Source organism: Bos grunniens, chromosome 24 (assembly GCF_055505025.1).
Source record: "Bos grunniens cultivar Pamir isolate PY7600 chromosome 24, Bosgru_T2T1.0, whole genome shotgun sequence".
Taxonomy (NCBI): domain Eukaryota; kingdom Metazoa; phylum Chordata; class Mammalia; order Artiodactyla; family Bovidae; genus Bos; species Bos grunniens.
The window spans coordinates 46,610,295-46,619,817 of record NC_141188.1 but is presented as its reverse complement, the minus strand read 5'-3'; the positions used below and the strand labels follow the sequence as shown (position 1 = coordinate 46,619,817).

Here is a 9,523-nt window from a genome sequence, read left to right as displayed (position 1 = left end):
TGGTTCATCAAATATTAACCAAATCCTCTTAGAATAGAAATTCTGCAATGGTAAGTCTGGAGAACAGGATCTACACTTGGCACTTTTCCTTGAGTTTCTCCTAATGAGAGCATTTAGTAGTGTAATAATATCCTTATTTGTTTTCTGGTAATGTGAATGCATATAGGTCAGAAGAGAAAAAACTAGACATGTACATATTTCCCAGCAAAAGTGAGCCATGGAAAGCCTGGATTTATCTGAAATCTACCCATTTTCCCAAGCTCAGAAGCTGCATATCCTGAAAATTTCTGTCTTATCAAAAAGGTGTATCATTTTATTGTTTCCACCCTGTACCCAGAAGCTGATATTCATCCCTGTGCTTTGACTTCTAGGATGACCTTTGAGGTGGAGTTTGTTAGCTCAGTACAAAGGAGGGAAGTCTCTGCCTAGAAACTTTCATTTTCATTGAGCTAACGAGAGGGCTGTCACCTAAATTTTCATTGTTTTAAGAGCAAGTGGAGGCTGACAGTTTCCTTTCAAGCTTGAATGATGAAGAGAAAACATCCCACAGCCTCATCTGGCTGTCTTGCTGAGAGGTAATGAGCCCTGTGCAGCACCCATCTCTGCTAGACTGGGATGACCTTCTGTCTGGTAATGCATTAGGGAAGAGTGAAAAACACACCGCAGGCCCCGCTAACAATTCCCCCACGACGTGCTGAATGTGCCAAACGGTTTAGTAAATAGATCTCAAGTTACGTGTTGGAACATATTCCAACGTATTGCAACAGAGCATATCTCAATCTAAAGGTCACGCTTTACTTAGCAGAGACTCTGTATGAAGGGGTCTTTGGAGCTGGCTGGAAGAGGAATGTCGTGGAGGTGAGGGTCAGGAGAGAAAATATTTCTAGCATTTAAGAACAAATTTCACAATCTTCCCTGGCTAATTGCATTCTATTCTCAGTCCAGACAGGGAATTTCATTTGCTGCCAGTCTTTGTTCCAAGATTTGCTGGAGTTTCTTGGGATAGGATAACAGCTTGGGGTGGGGAGTAGGGAGGCTGGGCTGTGTCCTGCATAAGCTGGGAGAATATAACTGATGGGGAGAGGCCAACATGGAGTTCAAAAGGCTCCAACCTTGCTGACTTCTTTCTCTTTCTTTTTCCTTTTTGATGTTTTCCTTTTTGATGTTTGGCTGTTTATTTCAATTTTCATACTTCTTGTTTTCTTTGCTTCTAGAGTCCTTGGGGGAGGGATTATAGAAGACTCAGTGCTGTCAATCTTCCTTAAAATAATTGCTGGAGATGGCTTGGGTGCAGAGAAGAGTAAACAGATTGAAAAAAGTTGGATCAAATCTGGCCTTGCAAGGAGGGAATCACTGGTATACTGTGGTATGGTTTGACAAATGCCTGGAGAGGGAACCTCCTACATATACCATGATTGGCTTCACTACTGAGGATCCTAAAAAAGTTGCTTTGCTTTGATGGATACTTTTTGGACATCTACTATGTTTCTTGTGATGTATGGTATCTAAAGGTCAACACCTATCTCCAAAGAATTTACTCCTGTTTGAGTGATGGGCACATACCCCACTACTCCCACTAAGCACATTGCTTTTTTGTGCTTTCAAATTATAATCAGTTCAGTTCAGTCACTCAGTTGTGTCTGATTCTTTGAGACCCCATAGACTACAGCCAGCCAGGCTTCCCTGTCTATCACCAACTCCCAGAACTTGCTCAAACTCTTGTCCATTGAGTTGGTGATGCCATCCAACCATTGCATCCTCTGTTGTCCCCTTCTCCTCCTGCTTCAATCTTTCCAGCATCATGGTCTTTTCCAATGAGTTGACTTTTGGCATCGGGTGGCCAAAGGACTGGAGCTTCAGCTTCAGCATCAGTCCTTCCAATCAATATTCAGGACTGATTTCCTTTAGGATGGACTGATTGGATCTCCTTGCAGTCCAAGGGACTCTCAAGAGTCTACTCCAGCACCACAGTTCAAAAGCATCAATTCTTAGGCACTTAGCTTTCTTTATAGTCCAACTCTCATAGTCTTTCATATAGTCCAACTCACATACATACATGCTGCTGCTGCTGCTAGGTCGCTTCAGTCATGTCCAACTCTGTGCGACCCCATAGATAGCAGTCCACCAGGCTCCACCATCCCTGGGATTCTCCAGGCAAGAACACTGGAGTGGGTTGCCATTTCCTTCTCCAATGCATGAAAGTGAAAAGTGAAAGTGAAGTCGCTCAGTTGTGTCCTTGCGACCCCATGGACTGCAGCTTACCAGGCTCCTCCGTCCATGGGATTTTCCAGGCAAGAGTGCTGGAGTGAGTTGCCATTGCCTTTTCCACATCCATATATGAGTACTGGAAAAACCATAGCTTTGACTAGACGGACATTTGTTGGCAAAGTAATGTCATCTCTGCTTTTTAATATACTGTCTAGGTTTGTCATAGCTTTTCTTCCAAGGAGCAAGCATCTTTTAATTTCATGGTTGCAGTCACCATCTGCAGTGATTTTGGAGCCCAAGAAAATAAAGTATGTCACTGTTTCCATTGTTTCCCATCTATTTGCAATGAAGTGATGGGACCAGATGCCATGATCTTAGTTTTTTGAATGTTGAGTTTTAAGCCAGCTATTTCACTCTCCTCTTTCACCTTCATCAAGAGGCTCTTTAGTTCACTTTCTGCCATAAGGATGGTGTCATCAGCATATGCGAGTTATTGATATTTCTCCCAGTAAACTTGATTCCAGTTTGTGCTTCATCCAGGCAAGCATTTCTCATGATGTACTCTGCATAGAAGTTAAATAAGCAGGGTGACAATGCATAGCCTTGTTGTACTCTTTTCCCAATTTGGAACCAGTCCCTTGTCCCATGTCTGGTTTTAACTGTTGCTTCTTGACCTGCATACAGATTTCTCAGGAGGCAGGTCAAGTGGTCTGGTATTCCCATCGCTTTAAGAATTTTCCAGTTTGTTGTGATCCCCACAGTCAAAGGCTTTGTCATAGTCAATAAAGCAGAGGTAGATATTTTTCTGGAAATGTCTTGCTTTTCTGATGATCCAGTTGATGTTGGCAATTTTATCTCTAGTTCCTCTGCCTTTTCGAAGTCCAGCTTCAATACCTGGAAGCTCACGGTTTACACACTGTTGAAGCCTTGGGGTCAGGAGGTGCCCTGTGTGCTACTGGAGAAGAGTGGAGAAATAAGTCCAGAAAGAATGGAGAGACGCAGCCAGAGCAAGGCAGCACCCTGTTGTTGTTGTAACTAGTACTATAAGTAAAGCCTGATGCTGGAAAGAACAATACTGCACAAGAACCTGGAATGTTAGATCCATGAGTCAAGGTAAATTGGAAGTGGTCAAACAGGAGATGGCAAGAATGAACATCACCATTTTAGGAATCAGTGAACTGACTGGAATGGGCTGGAATGGGCTATTATAGTCAGAAGACTATTATATCTACTTCTGTGGACAAGAATCCCTTAGAAGAAATGGAGTAGCCCTCATAGTCAACAAAAGAGTCTGAAATGCAGTTCTTGGGTGCAGTCTCAAGAACGACCAAATGATCTCTGTTTATTTCCAAGGCAAATTATTCAATATCACAGTAATCCAAGTCTATGCCCCAACCAGTAATGCTGAAAAGGCTGAAGTTGAATGATTCTATGAAGACATACAAGACCTTCTAGAACTAGAACCCCAAAAAGATGTCCTTTTCATCATAGGGAATTGGAAAGCAAAAGTAGAAAGTTAAGAGATACCTGGAGTAACAGGCAAATTTGGCCTTGGAGTACAGAAGGAAGCAGGTCAAAGGCTAACAGAGTTTTGCCAAGAGAGCACACGGGTCATAGCAAATACCCTCTTCCAAAAACATAAGATATGACTCTACACATGGACATCACCAGATGGTCAATACTGAAATCAGATTGATTATACTCTTTTTAGCCAAAGATGGAGAAGCTCTATATAGTCAGCAAAAACAAGACCGGGAACTGACTGTGGCTCAGATCATGAACTCCTTATTGCAAAGTTCAGACTTCAGTTGAAGAAAGTAGGGAAAACCACTAGATCATTCAGGTATGGCCTAAATCAAATCTCTTATGATTATACAGTGGAATGGGATTAGTGTCCTTTTATTTATTTATTTACTTTACAATATTGTATTGGTTTTGCTATACGTCAACATAAAAAGAGACCTCAAAGTGTTGCTTCTGCCACGTGATGATGCAGGAAAAGGTGACCACTATGAACCACACAGCAGACTCTGACCAGATACTGATTCTGCCAGTGCCTTGATCGTGAACTTTCCAAGCTTCAGAACTGTGAAAAATAAATTCCTATTGTTTACTAACCTCCCAATCTGTGGTATTTTGTTTTAGCAGCCCAAGTGGACTAAGATACCTCTCCTCATTGCCTCAGAGAATTTATTACATTTGTATGGGCAAATACTTTAAAGGAAGGGAATATGGCATCTGTCTGAGAACAAGACTCTAAAGGATGGTATTTCACACAAGAAGCAGCTTTTGGGGAGAGGCCTGACATGAGGAGTAGGGAGAAACCACTGGGAAGTTGAGTGGACATGGTTTGTTATTTTGCAGTTCTGTTAATATTTTGCAGTTCACTGAGGTTCTTATTCCAACAGTATCAATGTGTTTGCATTAGTTATAATACATTAAGGAACATATATAAAATTTATGTAGCAAAATCAGAGCTTGGTTCCCATCGTAATTTGCTTACCCCATAAAAATAATCTTGCAACATCCATCGGTTCTGAATTAAACACCTCAAGACCACTATGCATTTAGATGCAGCCAGGTGCTATTTTTACTTGTTTGTTTTATATTTCTGTCAAACAGAACCCAAAGAAAATAATCTCAACTTGACATTCATCTCTGTTATCTAATTTTACGTTTCAAAACAATTATTAGAAAAAAGTCTGTGTGATCTTCAGTTTGTCAATTCAATTACTGGAGATAACTGATTAAGCTGGATGACTTTTGATGTACTTCCCACTCTAGGTTCTTCAGGATCTCTGATATAGTAGAAAAAGCACTGGGCTTGGAGTCAGGAAACCAGGGTTCTAACAAATAGCTGTGTGAGCTTGAAAAGTAAACTTGAGGAAGACTCTTCGCTTATCTATAAAGTAGAGGAGGATTGGAATAGATATCTCATTACAGATCAGCCCAATATTCCTGGAGAGGCTGCAAAAGAAAAAGGAGAATTTTCTAATTGCATGTGGGAGAAGAGGAGGTGGATCAGAAAATGACATTTTCTGACCTGAAGTGTTATAAATCTACCTGAAAGGTCAAACGCATGTGTAACATTTAACAGATCGATAGTGTTCGCTTTGATGGGACATTCCATGTCAGCATGTACTACGGAAGTCCCATTCCACCCTCCTGTGTGGAGTTGATGTCTTTAGCCAACTGTCAATGCACCCCCCTTTCAGAGTGTTTCTTTAAGCCCTCAACTAGTGTTCACTAATATTTCTTATTTTGCAACAAGAGTTGATGTTCTTTCCACAATCTCCGAGCTCTAGGTCCTAACCAACTTAACCTAACCAACATGCGTTAGCACTAAATCATGTGATTTGTCCTACTTACAAATGTAAGGTGTGTTAATTCCAACCAGGAGGACAATTTTGCTGCTGGATAAAATTAATGAAATAAAAGTTTTTCCTACTTATTCCTATTTTGAGCTCTTCCAAAATAAGCCACAGAGAATAGACCGTTCTCTTTTCTGGATTCAAAATCATCTAAATGTTTCAATATGTGTTCTGCTGTCAAAAACACCACCCATAGATCAGAATGATGTTCCTTATCTCACCTTATTTCTCACCACCACGTCCCCAGCTCATCCTCAACCACAAAGCAAAGCAAAACAAAACAAAAAACATTAGACTGGCCAAGTTTTCAGTGACTCAACTGATAGGGCATTATTCAAGCAGCCAGAGAGAATATGCCCCAACCTCTCCATCTTCTTCTACTTGGTGCCCTTTTGGAGTTTCTACAAATGTCCCTCTGCTCTTTACAACAGCTCTAAAAATAGCAGATGACTGCTCGGGACAGGTGCTGTTTGTGAAAGTGTTCTCCTTGTGTTAGCCTGCCTGCCTCGGTGATTAGTGCTCTGAAGACGCTCAGCATCCCCTGGGCTCTGCTGTGTCAGCTTTTCTTTATAATAGCATGGGAGCTGGAGGATAATTTCGGGGCTGCTGTTTCTGGGGCCGCTCTCTCTCCCTCAGAACACAGAGAGGGCTTTCTTCCTCTCTCATTCCACATTTCAGGTTTCATGCTCCAGAACACCCTGGAGGGAACCTCAAAATGCCTCTGTGACTACCGTACCCCTCAGAATGTACCAGATTTTTCAAATAAATCTTTCCACATAGAACGGGGACACATGGGTGGAGAATGAAAGATTGAGAGCTAAAACTGTAGTTTTCTTCCTGGCTTTTGCTCCTTGTGGACCTTGCAGTAATTATATTCATAAAATCCTAAGATGATGTCTCCTGACAGAAGCTCAGAGACCATCTGGTTCTGGGGTTGTTGAGCTTTAGTAAGCTTCAAAACATCACCTGGTAAGCTTGTTTCTAGTGCTTATTTCCATGTTCACCCATTAATATTCTGATTCAATAGGTCTTGTGAGGAGCCTAGGGATCTACCTTCATAGACAAGGGCCTAGATGACGTGCATGCAGTTGATCCTCAGGCTAAATGATAAAAAAAAAGAGAAGTGTCTACAAATAATTCTTTTATGTAAAGACGAGGAAAATGAGACCCACAGTCTGGAAGGCATTCTCTAAGGCTGCAGCTAGAGCCCTAGTTCACTATCTTCTTGCCCACCATGCTCTCCGTATGAAATTACATGGTTTCCATTCCAAGCCCATGAACACTGGTGACACAATATTTATGCAGACGCTGCTGAAGTCCAAGCCCCAAAGGCACTTTTGGATAAGAAGGCAGCGTTCTGTCTGACAGTGAGGGGTGGCTGTAGCCATATGTCCTGACCACTGAATTCTGGTGGTTACTCGGGCCAGTCATGGCACCTCACTAAGCCTTGTGTTTCAGAAGTAGTGTAACAAACCAGACACCCTTTCCTACTTTATGATGGTAATTGGTGTGACCCTGCTACAAGTACTTACGCTGTGTCTTTAATTGTGACTAAACTGAAAGCCCAGAACTTCTCAGCTTTGACCCCTCCCATGATTTCTGCCGGGCTTGAAAGATCCAGTGCTAGGGTCATTGGACTGCAAGTCAAGGTAAACCTGATGCACTGCAGGAGATCAGGAGCCCCGGTCTGTGACTGACAGGGAAATAGGAAGACACTCTTGCCAAAAAATACAGACCACCATGACTGTGGGAAATTTCTCCACCAGGGAGTCATGTCTTTGGAGAATAAGCCCCTTGGGGTTTTCTTTCTTGTCACTCTGTGTGAATTAGCTTATGTTCTGTGAATCATGTGATCAGGACACATGGGAATGCATGTCCCCACCTTGGGAAAAGAATATTGTTCAAGGGTCAAAGGGTACAAATCTTTGAATTCAAACTTCTTGGCAATTGAAAGCTACACCTAATATTAAAGATTGTCTCAACCAACTATTGAAAATATTAAGAATGATTTCATTACCTTATTTACTATGGGAGAAAAAAAAGGTGAAGCATATAAATAAGCTTCATGAATGTTTAAAAGCCTGGACTTGTGGAAGAAATTTTTAATATTTTTTGCAACAATTATTGGGTGTTCTTTGGAAGGAATGATGCTGAAGCTGGAACTCCAGTACTTTGGCCACATCATGCGAAGAGTTGACTCATTGGAAAAGACTCTGATGCTGGGAGGGATTGGGGGCAGGAGGAAAAGGGGATGACAGAGGATGAGATGGCTGGATGGCATCACCAACTCGATAGATGTGAGTCTGAGTGAACTCCGGGAGTTGGTGATGGACAGGGAGGCCTGGCATGCTGCGATTCATGGGGTCGCAAAGAGTTGGACATAACTGAGTGACTGAACTGACTAACTGACTGCAACAATTATTAAATAGATTAGAATAGTACTCTAGAAACAGACTAGAACAAAAAAAGAAGAAGAAAATAAAATCAGCACTTGAAACTAGGAAACTCAGCCAGTTGGGTAAATTTGCCTGAGGTGTCACAGCAAATTAATAGTAGAGTATAGTCTTCTAACCCTTGGGAAGAAAGCTTTTTATAAGATATCACTCACAGATTTCCCAGTTTTGCAGAGTATAAATCTGACCACAGGATGAAGTATGTTTCTTTTCTCTCCTCATGCATAGTAGGAAAAACTCATTAGTTGTTTATGTTCTGTTTGTACTATAGCAAAAGAGAACATGGAACTTCGGTGAAAAAAATAAAATACTCTACTGAAGCTCCTTATCTAAGACTACTCCCCCTAGCATAGTGATTGAGATAAGAACAGTTTAATGATTTGGGGACTGGGTGATTGCAATCAAGTGTGCCTCTCAGGAAACCTAGGCTAAGAGAACAAGGTTGCTCCTTGGGATGAGGTGTCTGACCCAGGGAAAGCCTACCACCAAATTGGTCTTCAGAAGCCCAGATTGACTTGTTCATTCATTCAACATATATTTATTGGCGTCCAATATGTTGGACACCAACATATGACATGTTGGTCTCCAACATGTCCTTGATGTCAGAAACATGCTGGGTATTTGTGATTGGCTAAAGGACCAATTGCACTCATCTCACATGCTAGTAAAGTAATGCTCAAAATTCTCCAAGCCAGGTTTCAGCAATACGTGAACCGTGAACTTCCAGGTGTTCAAGCTGGTTTTAGAAAAGGCAGAGGAACCAGAAACCAAATTGCCAACATGTGCTGGATCATCGAAAAAGCAAGAGAGTTCCAGAAAAACATCTATTTCTGCTTTATTGACTATGCCAAAGTCTTTGACTGTGTGGATCATAATAAACTGGAAATTCTGAAAGAGATGGGAATACCAAACCACCTGACCTGCCTCTTGAGAAACCTATATGCAGGTCAGGAAGCAACAGTTAGAACTGGACATGGAACAACAGACTGGTTCCAAACAGGAAAAGGAGTTTGTCAAGGCTGTATATTGTCACCCTGCTTATTTAACTTATATGGAGAGTAGATCATGAGAAACGCTGGGCTGGAAGAAGCACAAGCTGGAATCAAGATTGCCGGGAGAAATATCAATAACCTCAGATATGCAGATGACACCACCCTTATGGCAGAAAGTGAAGAGGAACTCAAAAGCCTCTTGATGAAAGTGAAAGAGGAGAGTAAAAATGTTGGCTTAAAGCTCAACATTCAGAAAACTAAGATCATGGCATCTGGCCCCATCACTTCATGGGAAATAGATGGGGAAACAGTGGAAACAGTGTCAGACTTTATTTTTGGGGGCTCCAAAATCACTGCAGATGGTGACTGCAGCCATGAAATTAAAATACGCTTACTCGTTGGAAGGAAAGTTGTGACCAACCTAGATAGCATATTGAAAAGCAGAGACATTACTTTGCCAACAAAGGTCCGTCTAGTCAAGGCTATGGTTTTTCCAGTG

General features: G+C 41.6%; 1 long non-coding RNA gene across 1 annotated transcript; it reads left to right on the top strand.

The window, feature by feature from the left end:
- The first annotated feature begins 777 nt into the window (after positions 1-777).
- LOC147346197 (uncharacterized) lies at positions 778-4,333 on the top strand. The gene is made up of 2 exons (XR_015153340.1): positions 778-858; positions 3,070-4,333. It is a non-coding gene; the product is annotated as an uncharacterized LOC147346197 (long non-coding RNA).
- The last annotated feature ends 5,190 nt before the right edge of the window (positions 4,334-9,523 follow it).